General features: G+C 39.9%; 1 long non-coding RNA gene across 3 annotated transcripts; it reads left to right on the top strand.

Moving 5' to 3' along the window:
• Nucleotides 1–3,006: 3,006 nt before the first annotated feature.
• Nucleotides 3,007–6,789, top strand: LOC127293255 (uncharacterized). Of its 3 annotated transcripts, none has more exons than XR_011742626.1 (4): nt 3,007–4,623; nt 4,812–5,741; nt 6,314–6,361; nt 6,465–6,789. It is a non-coding gene; the product is annotated as an uncharacterized lncRNA (long non-coding RNA). The 3 variants fall into 3 exon arrangements; XR_011742625.1 differs by having other exon boundaries at nt 3,007–3,399; nt 4,120–5,741; XR_011742624.1 differs by having other exon boundaries at nt 3,007–5,741.
• The last annotated feature ends 4,501 nt before the right edge of the window (nt 6,790–11,290 follow it).

Below are 11,290 nucleotides of genomic sequence, written 5' to 3' on the forward strand. Positions count from 1 at the left end.
GCCAATCGGTGGAAGAAGCTGAAGCTAAGGCCTTGCTTGCTGGTCTACAGATGGGTATCGACCTCAACCTGAATGTGTCTGCCCTGGAGTCATCGTTTAGCTGTAGTTTCCGCAGTCAACGATCCTTCTCCCAACCGTTCTATTATTTGGAGCATCTACAAAGATATAAGCTCTGCTAGATCGATGATGTCTGGATGTCTAGTTTGTCACACTAGGAGAGAGTTTAATATGGTGGCCCATGAGCTTGCTAAAGCTGCTGCCATTTCTGGGGTTTGTAAGTTTTGGCTGGCAGATTTTCCGCCTGGTCTGGCTGAACTCGCCAAGTGCGATGCTGTAAACATTATACATGCTTAATATAAGAGCTTTCCCCCTCAAAAAAAAAAAAAAAAAAAAAAAAAAAAAAGTACATGGAAAAGATAAGTAAAGATTAGGTTCTCAATTCTTTCCGTTCTTTGATTTGTGGTTGAATAAACATTCATGTGTTGTTGTAAGGATTACCATTTTATGATCCTCTATTGGATTTAATATTTAATCCTCACTTAAGCTGTTGTGTAATTGTTCTAGTTCCATTTGATCCAACCTATGGATCAAATTATATCTACCCAATACAAGGTTTTAGCAAATGTCACATTGAGATTTATAGCGCTTGACTTGATGAGCTACTTCAATTCCATCGAGTCAAGTGAAACTCCAGTTACTGTGACAAGTTTTATTTGAAAGCGCGAAAATTTCCTGAATTTTCTATGCATGAAGGCAATGCACACATATGTATTCTCTCTTTTTGTAGCCTCTAAATCTGGGATGTTACATGGAACTTGGCGGCTGGTACCTCCTGTTCCTGGTATTAATCTTATTGATTCACGGTGGATTTTCAAGGTGAAACTTCATGCGGATGGTTCTATTGAGCGCTATAAGGCACTTCTTGTTGCTAAAGAGTATAAACATCGATATGGTCTAGATTTTGATGAAACTTTCAGTCCAGTAGTCAAACCAGGTACTATTCGATTATTGTTGGCTATGACTCTCTCTCTCGATGTTGGCATCTTCGGCAGCTGGATATTCAGAATGCGTTCCTCAATGGTTTTCTAGATGAAGAGGTCTACATGTGGCAAACTCCTGGTTTTGTTGATTCTGATAAGCATGGTCATTACTGCAAGCTTGTCAGATCACTATATGGGTTGAAGCAGGGCTCCTCATGCTTCGCATGGTCGTCTCAGTTTTGTTCTTGGCTCATTGGGATTCTCATCTTCTGTGACTGATATATCTTTGTTCATTCTACGACGCTAGGAAGTTACAGTTTATCTCTTGCTATATGGTGATGATATTATTATCCCCGATTCCACAGCAGCGGCTATCCCTCGATTGATCAGTCAACTTCGTTGTGAGTTTTATGGAAAGGATCTTGGTGTTCTGTACTACTTTCTCGGGATTGAGGTTTCCTCACCATCATCTGGTAGTCCTCTTCTTCGACAGTGCAAGTATGCTCTTGAGCTCCTTGCAAGTGCTGGTATGCTGAAGTGCACCCCTGTGACTACACCCATGGCGTCTTCTGAGCGTCTTTGCAGCAGTGATGGTGATCCACTTTCGTCTGAGGAGGCTACGCAGTATCACAGTATTGTTGGTGGTCTTCAATACCTTACAGTGACTCACCCTGACCTATCCTTTGTTGTCAACAAGGTATGCCGGTACCTCCATGCGCCTCGTACACCTCATTGGTCTGTAGTCAAACGTATTCAGCGTTATGTTCGCCACACAGTTGGTTGTGGTCTGTAGCTTCAGTCCTCCTCATCCACACTCATGTCCCCCTTTTCTGATGCCGACTGGGCTGGTAGTATGGATGATCGGCGATTAACTTATATTATACTTCAAAATATTAACTTTTGAAGAAGAGGTCGATTGAGAAATAATAAGTATTTCAAATAAGAACTATGGGATTCTATGGTTTACTTGTGTATTTACTTCAAAAGAATAACTTTTGAAGAACAGGTTAAATAAGAACAAGAACTACTATAAATAGAAGCTATGTGCTTCTAGGGTTTACTACTGGATGTATTTAGTTCACTTAGGGACTAGTTGATCCTTAGGTAGAATGGGTCCATATGCAGCAAGTATGGGCAGGTTTATTTCTATGGTTGATCATAGGGATCATATCAAAGGATGGTTATTAAGGTGGTACCATGAGTTCACCATTAGGGTTTGCTACACCTTCCTATTTATTTCACTAAGCAATCAATAATGGTTTCCTAAACTAGGTGTTTTATTACCCTCAATAGGGTTTTGTTGAATAGGAGTATGTGATGTGAATTACTACACAAGGTTGGTATTATGATTGATCACCATGGTTATACCAAAGTATGATGGTTAGGATTGATTCCAATGGTGTGGTATTAAGAATAGTGATCAATGATGTTAATATGTGAGTGACAAGTTAGGGTTTGCACCTAAGTGGCACTAGTGGATCATATAAGGTTTATTCAAACATAAAGACATGAAATGATGACTTCATATGAGTTGGTTTTATTTTCATGGATCATGAGCATGCATTTATTTGTTGCTTATTAAGGTTCAGTAAGTAAAAGTGAAGTTCATATGATCATATATTATAAACCCCTAGGGTTTTAGGATTGAATTTAATTTGGGATGATCACATAAAATAATGAGATTAGGGTTCTTATTCATATTAGATCTAGGTTTTTAAATTGTGATATCATTCTTCAAATAATAATTGGCAATAGATTTAATGTGATTGAGTACTTTGAAATAAAATTAATAAGGGTGTAACATTATACACTATATAAAAGTTGATCAATTTAGCGCACTAAGATTAGCTGAGGCACTGTAGATGTGTAATTTTCCTTCAATTTGCTTCAGCCACTTCCTGACGCGTGTCCCTAAATTTGGTCAATTAACCACGTTGTTTGTGGGTTTTCCCTTTTTTCTGGGTAGGGTGGTTACCGGTTACCGGTTTGTGCGTTTATTCCCTTCGTATCTTGCAAGTTGTTCCGGTCACTTTAGATTTATTGCGCGATTGACTACGTCAAGATTCATCTAGATATTCACCGCTTCCTATTCTTCTCCTTTCTTTTCTTGCCACGTGCATCTCTCCCATGTCCAAAATTCCCCCACGTCTTTGGCCCTCCTCGAGGACCATGGCGGCCTGGATGCAAGGCTGAAGACGCCATGCGTGTCGATTTCGCCGCCGGAGCGGAGGACGGTAATGGAGAAGGCCATCCGGAGGACGACCCAGCAGGGGTCGTGGCCGTCGATGCCCTGGTGCAGCCACACCCGGACCCGCCCTCAGCGGAGCGAGCGGGACAGGCCGATGAGGAGCAGCGCGAGGATGGGGCGAGATGCCATCCGAGCAGATCGTAGCCTCGCTGCTCGCTGCTCCATCACAAGGTGTGCAACCCGACTCCAACTCCCCCACCCAGGTTTCTCATATTCCTCACCCACATGAATAAATCCTCTTCTTGTGAGCAATTGGAGCACTTCATACGGACAGCTCTATATCTTGGTGTTAGTCTAACCGCCAATCCACTCATGGGTAGTAATATATTGAGCCCTGATGTGGCTCTATATCTTGGTATTGGTCTTTTTTTTGGGGTAACCTCAGGTCTTGGTTAGAAGAAAGGAGGAGGTCCGCATAGACATGAATCAAGATAGTGTATAATGCCATAAGTATGTTGATTACAAATTAGCCTGCTGTTCCAGAGTAAGTTTTTTTTTTTTTGAATAGTAGCCACAATAAGTTCAGACATTTGGTATTTTCAAATTGCATAGGGGTCATGTAAGGATAGGACTAACTTATGAAAAATTGTAGTTACCATGGTATAGATTAAAGGAACAATCAATTTATAAACCACTAAACATTACATATGACATATGACTTTTAGAAGAGCGTATGAACTAGACATGCATTTCTAAACAAGAAAATATCTTTCCAACTACTACTCAACTTTGCCCTTTTGCATTTCAAGATCAGACAGATACATTGTGGTTTAATTGTAGTTTCATCTACTAATTTGGTGGTAACATGATATCAAGGAGTAGTTGTAAATAATTTTGATTTCACAGGGAGGCTACATACAGATATATGTTAATACCTGAAAATTGTTCCAGTGCTCAAGGAGATGTACCTACCTGTTGTTTGGTGTATCGGTTTGTCATTTTCAGCCCATCACATTTCTACATATCAGCTTAGTGTACCAGTTGATATCTTTAATATGCAGAATTCTGCACAATTATTTTGGGTGTGATATCACTCTTTGATTTGCTCTTAATACATTATCAGATGACAGTTGGAATCGTTTCCTCAAATTTCACTAAGCAATCTCAAAGTTTTCTTTTATTTTTGCTGATAGAATTGATAAGCTTTTTCATTGATGCACCAAATTTAAATCCTATTGAGCTTTTGATGTTGTTTATCCCCTGACTGCGAGCATATATGACATTTTTATTGCGTTGGCACTCATGAGTGATTTGTTGTCTTACAGGTTAAGGGTAGCCTACTAATATTAATTATATTGTCGCATCTTCAGAGAAGCTATCAGCAGCATACTTCATTGTCAGTGCGAAGAGAGGGCCGTCCAACGACTTCAAGATGTTGATTCCTTCGGTGTTGAGGTAATCTCTATCTATATAGCTTATTTCAATGTGATTGTTCATTATATATACTGCAAATTTACTCAACTGAATCTCACTCTTTTAGTTCACATTCGAGTACTTTCTCTGCAATATTCCAGACTGAGATTGCTCTTACAAGTCCACTTCGAAATTTATTGAAATATTGTCTTTGTTGTTTGATTTTTCAGAGATGGTTGGAGTTAGGGGGGCGTCCAAATTATTCACCATGTTTTCCTTTGTAACTTTGCAAATTTGAACATGCCTTTATTGCAAGGGAACACCATGTCAACTACGGTTAGATGGTCATACAAAACAGTTGCAATTGCAGCTTCATTATTAGCGAGCTAGGCTAATATGAGCTTTGGCAAACTTACGGGTACGTATGGAGTGATGAGGAGACAGGGAGGGTGCCAAAACTGGTTTTACTTGGTTCTTAGAACTGAGGATACCTCCATGTTTCATAACTTGCCATTAATGGTTATCTACCTATTTTTTTACTTGCAGCTATGTTTTTGAGGAATCATTCGACGCGCTTGCGAGATTGTATGGTTCATTGTTACCAGCTATGTTGTTGAACTATACTTTATAATTGTCTATTTTCCATACCGTCTGCCTTGCTATTTTAATTCTGTAATTATTTGTTTCATGTAGACATGAAGTGATGAACAATAGTTGATCACTTGAAATGCCTATCTTCGTACAGTACCTTGCTATTTTTGTTCTGCAATCATGTATTTCACATACAGATGAAATAAACTTGATCACTTCAAGTTTCTATCTACGATATGTGGCCTTGCTGTTTTAGTTCCCTGATGATCTCACGTGATGCATCAAATAGAAGACATAAGGGATAGCAAGTTTGCTACACATACCTTGAAAATAGTAATGCACGTTACCTGTGGACTTAATGGTGCATTTTGATTCCTGCCTGTTGCCTAGCACTTTCCTTCATTTTATTTGCGAAAATTGTTTATCCTCTGACAATCGTTCACTCTTCGGCAATTGTTGCAGCTAAGTCATCCCAATGATTTATGTGTTCGCAACAAGCTTGCAAGAGTCCCAACTCTCGGTTGAAGGAACTCAGCAACAGAGTCAGATTTTCCTAGCCACTACAATATGTAAGTGTCCTTTTTCTGATGGTGGAATTATTGTTCTTATTGTACTTCCCAGGCTTGCATACACTAAGTAGATCATTCTCTTCATATGACGCCCGATTTTTTTTTTTCGTGTACTCTCTCTCTGTACGTGGGAAAGGGGCTTCTTATGCCTGAGTAAATGGCTCTGACATAGCCCTATACGAAGATATATTTTGAAGTTGATGTGCATTTTTTTCCAAGCCTTATGCTCTGTGTTCTCTAATTTTGTACCTCGGGGTTTTCTTTTCTCTGCATTGAAGTAATGGTACTATTTTGGAGCCTTATTTTGAAGTAATGGCTAAGGTATGCATTGAATAATAACCAGTTGTGTAGTCACTATTCACAGACTACAAGAATATCAGGTTTCTTGGTGCAATTTAGATTAAAAAATATCTATTTTACTTCATAGCCGTTTAGTAAAAGTGTTCTACCATTACTACTTAGTGTATGTTGTGAAGTAGAGTACTACTGATTGGCTGTTTTGAGATAGATTGGTTGGTAAACTAGCCTATTATGACATTTAGCTTTAGCTTTGTTTCTGTAACTCATTGCAGATCACCTTGACTGCCTTCGCCCTTCACAGGGATGATTGTTCTCTCATGGTACCATTTGCCTAAATACCGAATCAGTAACTCCATACAGAGCTATATATAACTATTCCGATCCTACCTGCGGTGTTAACAATGCTTTCTGCATCGTGGCCAGGCTTTTGGTACCAGTAAACAGCAGCTGATGTAAATGGCTCGTGGGTTGACAAGCTAAACACGAAAGATTCAGAGCTCAAGCCACTTGATGCATTTGGTTCCCATGTAGGGGGCATTTCGCCACATTTTCGTTTTGTGTACATCTCTAGGTGTCGACCGGAAAACTATCTTCTCCGTACATCTCTCACTGCATTGTATTCTCCTGTGTATCTGCGAACCAGTGTATAAAAATTTAGCTTTCCTGGTTCCCATTTTAGTTCTACTTTCCCGTTGTTAGTAAGAGTTTGTATGACCACTCACGCTAGGGCTCAACTGAATAGAACTGCTTTTCACTATTGTTATCTCTATGTTCTGAAACTATCTGGCTGTTGCCTGGCTATATAAGCCTACAGATTGCAAGCAAAAAAAACTGTAGTGCGCAAACTACACAGACAACAAGATACCCGTGTTTTAAAAGTAATCTTTTTCCAAATCTAAATCTCTCACATCTATACTATTAGTTGTCCTACTTTAACCTCTCTGGTTTACAGTTTTTTTTTTTTGCGAAATCTCTGGTTTACAGTTATTAATTAACAATGCGAACAAATATTTTTCAGCAGAATGGCCAAACTAACGGGCTGTGTCAGCGTGTTATGGTTGAGAAAGGGAGCATACCGACGGCTGACAGCCGAATCAATTTTTGCTCTTGCTCATCCTCAGGGGTTTGCAGTTTCTCGCTTCTATTTCCCCACTGTATAGTTCCACTCACACCGCAACACCGCCCTCAATCCCACTTGAATTTCTTTGGCATAGAAACTTTGATTAAAATCTACCAAGTATACCACACAAACAGGGCTCTTCAGAGTTCAGACACTGCAGGAAAAGTAACATACCCGTCGCTGATAGGGCAATCGATTCTCGCTTTTGCTCATCCTTAGACAGTTACAGGCTTACAGCTCCACAGTTCTTCAGGGCACGCCCAGCCTCTCTTTCCACTCCTATTTCTTCAGCACGACAATTCTCACTCAAATCTACGCAATTGCTACAACAAATAATATCGCCGCTACTGAGACACTGGAGACAGAAGAAACATACCAACGGCTGGATCCATGCATGGTTGATCTTACCCATCCTCAAGTAGCTATAGTTTCTCGCTTTTCTCTTCTCGCTGCACCCTCCCGCTGACGCCCATCGCGCCGTGCAAACGGGCTCTAGCACCTCTCAACGCGCGGAAGCTGCTCCGATGCCACATTCCGCCCCAGCCCCTAACGGCGCCCATGCTGAGTTGCTGACAGAGATGGGCCTTCGCGCCTGCAGAATAGACGGCTAGACATCTGCAAGGAATACAAGTCCGGCATCGCCTGCCACCGCCACTACCACCTTCGTCCCCCACCCCCTGCATCTTCCGCGCGAAGACCATTTCTTTTCTCTGGATTCCTCAGTTTTCTCTTCTCTGTTCTTTTCGTTCTTGCCTCGGAGTCATTAAGAATAGAAAATGTTATTATAATTACCTACATGTGGGAAAGGGCCGTACCAACTTCCGTGACCCGTCAAGCCCATCTTCAACCAATATTTGAAGACTACTTCTACTACGGAAAGTTGATAGAAATATGGTCAATGCCACGCAAACACAATTATGTCTTCACATATAAATTTTACGCAAACATTTAACTGAACAACGTTCTCAACAGATATAGGACCACGGGCGCGGCGTACCGCCGCGCCTATGCCTCCTAGTTTTACTCAATTTCAAGAGATTTAATAATTACGGTAATTACTAATTAGAGTTTAATTTAGAAATTAGGGTTTTATAGTTGTTATTTAAATAATAATAAATTTTTAACTAAAAGGTTTAAGAAAATAAACAACTTGTGAAATACCAAACTTAATATTAGCTTTTAATATTTTCTACTTTGTTATTATTTAAAGGAAATAGTAAATAGTAATTTGCAATTTATGGTTTATGAAATACCACTAATATTTAAGTTAATGAAATATGATAAAGAAATTAAATCTTAACATTTTATTTACTTAGTGATTAGATATTATTTATTTTTGAAACTAAACTAATTAATAAATTTTATTTGAATTAAGGATAATAGAAAAGGCATAAAATAATAAAGGTTAAAATAAGTAAAAAAAATTGACAAATATTTTTATATTATATTTTTTTTTGAATAGAGTTTATTTTTGTGAGCATTTTGATATCCTATTTATATTTTTCTGAGCTAAAATGGATTTTATTTATTTTGGTAAAGTTACAGTAATTTTCTGGAATTTTGAAATAAAACAAAATTATAAACGTACCGGTTCACTCTTACCCGTAGAGACTGACTGGTGGGACCTGTGTCCACGTCGACTACCACGCATGCATGACCTTGTCAATGTTGACTGTGGCCTTTGACCTTGCTGGCGTTTAAACGCCGGCGACCATCAGAGGACGGCGCCGCCACTACAGGGCTTCCGCAGACACGCGGTTTGTTCCGTTCGAACCAGAAGATGATGGAGAACCATATGGTGGTGGCGGAATAGGCTAAGGGTCGCCGGAAACATGTCGGCGAGCATGTCCTGCGGCGGTGCACTCCGGCGAAGTGGCTAACTCGGGCTACCGTTGATGAAACGACACGAGTAAGAGGTCTAAGGATGCGTCTGCTCACCCTGGTGCTTCCCAACTAGTCGCCGGTGTTGATTGAAGATGGAATCGACCTCAAATTCGCCGATTCCGGTGATGTACCACGGAAGGAAATCCTGAAATTAACCGCACTCAGACCTCCCCTTGATGCTAGGCTCCTCCCAGATGATCAATACGACGAGGCGCTCCTCCTCGACCATGCTACATGCTCAGGGGTGGCTCCAGTCGTCGGCTTCTTCCTCGACACCGGCGACGGCTATCAGATGGTGGTGAGAGATAGAGAGATACATAGAGCTTGCGAAAGGGGGGCGAAGGATTAGGGTTGCGATGCGGAGCTCAAGGTGGTTTTATAGCGCGAGGGATGGTCTGGTTCGTCGGCTCGCCAGCGGCACTGGCCGAGATTCAATGGCGACAGTGAAGCGCATTTGGGCACGAATCTTGATGCGAAAGGGATAAGACGGACGCGAGATCGACAGGGTGCGGTTCTGGAGGGTTTGGCGACGTCCGGGCCGAGGTTATCCACGACGAGGACGTGGTCAGGTTTCTCCTCTGCGCTGTCATCTCCGAAGAAGAAGACGAAGACGCTGGCCTCCGTTTAATCACAAAACGGTATGGACCGTTTCCAGTTGGGCTGGGCTTCGACGTGGGCTGCTGCTGGATGCCTTCGTGGGCTGCGACGGCCTGCCAGGTAAGCTCCTCTCTCTCTTCTCTTTTCTATTTTATTTTCTGTTTTTCTATATTGTTATTTGTTGTTTGAATTCAAATTCAAAATTTACTTTGCTTGTAGGTTTCTCAACCATTTGAATTGTACAAGGATGTGATAATAATGACTACTCCATAATTGTGTTGTTCAAACAAATATTTAATATTTGAGTAAATTGGTATTTTTGTGAGGTATAATTAAAATAGATATGGGTTTAAGTGTTCATCTCAATTCCTTTTTAATTTAGGAACCAAATCTGTTTAAATGATTTGAAATTTGTAACAGATACATGATAATCACATTATTAGGTTTTGTTAGTACTTAGCAATATGGATAGTTCACATATATTTTACTTATGGCTAGAGTTTAAAATAAATGGTAATGAGAATGGTATTGGGTCATGATTTTATGTGGATAATTATTTCTAAGGATTTAGGAGGATGGTTAAATAAATTCTATATTTACTAATCTTTCTTAGCAACTTCTAGCTTGAATTACTTAAAATCAATCCTAAGCTCATCATGGTTTATTCACTTGATAAGGTGATGGTCCAAACTATAATATATTATTTCTATTTGGTCAACTAAACAAATTACTTGGAAGGCAAAATATAATTGGGTATAGGTTTAACTCAAATCCCTTAAATGGCTTTTAATCTTAAGTATATCTTGCTTGAGTTTGTAATTGAGATCCATGATACACAAGTTAGGGAACCATATTTTATGTGGAGTGGATCCTATGTGAAAGGGTTTAGGGTTTTGGTGATGCTTCACTAATTGAAGTATGAATGAGCATGAGGTATGGCAGAGTTCTACTAATAATCCCAAGTGGTACTTGGATTGAAATTCAAATGTGGTCTAGGGTTTTAGTGGTGATCACCCATGTGATACACAACTAGGATTAGGTTATGGGCATAAGCTTTGGTTATGTTTGATTGGCTAGGGTTATTCTCCTCACTTTGTTAGGATTCATGCATCAAGGCAATGCTAGGGTTGTCCCAATTATTTGGGATAAGCAAGGTTTAAGTTAATGCCACCACTTCTCCACTCAAGGCATGAGGATTGGTCTGGGGTTAACTACTAGTGATATACCTATCATTTCATGTGATGAATGGTATCTAATCCCACAAGTTTTACTTATCCTCTAAATCCACAAAGCATGGTCATGCATTGGACATCAACTTATTACTCACTAATCTCTCTTTATTATTCCTCTCATCACACTCACCTAGATCCTTAGGATTTATGATCATTACCCAATTTGTAATGATCAAGGTATTGGCCTCATAATGATTCATTAGTGAATCATGGTTCTCCTCTCTAAGATCAAGTAGTGGTCAATATGCTTGAATATACACTTTTAGCTTGAGTTCTCTTGGATAGGTAGGGTTCCTCTAAGGTTTATGATCATTACCAAGGTGTAATGATCATAACATTGGCCTCTTAATGGATTACTAGAGAAATAGGCTCTTACTCACCATCAAGTGTTGGCTTGATGAAATAAGTTGGAGTTC

The sequence above is a fragment of the Lolium perenne genome, chromosome 4 (assembly GCF_019359855.2).
Source record: "Lolium perenne isolate Kyuss_39 chromosome 4, Kyuss_2.0, whole genome shotgun sequence".
NCBI lineage: Eukaryota > Viridiplantae > Streptophyta > Magnoliopsida > Poales > Poaceae > Lolium > Lolium perenne.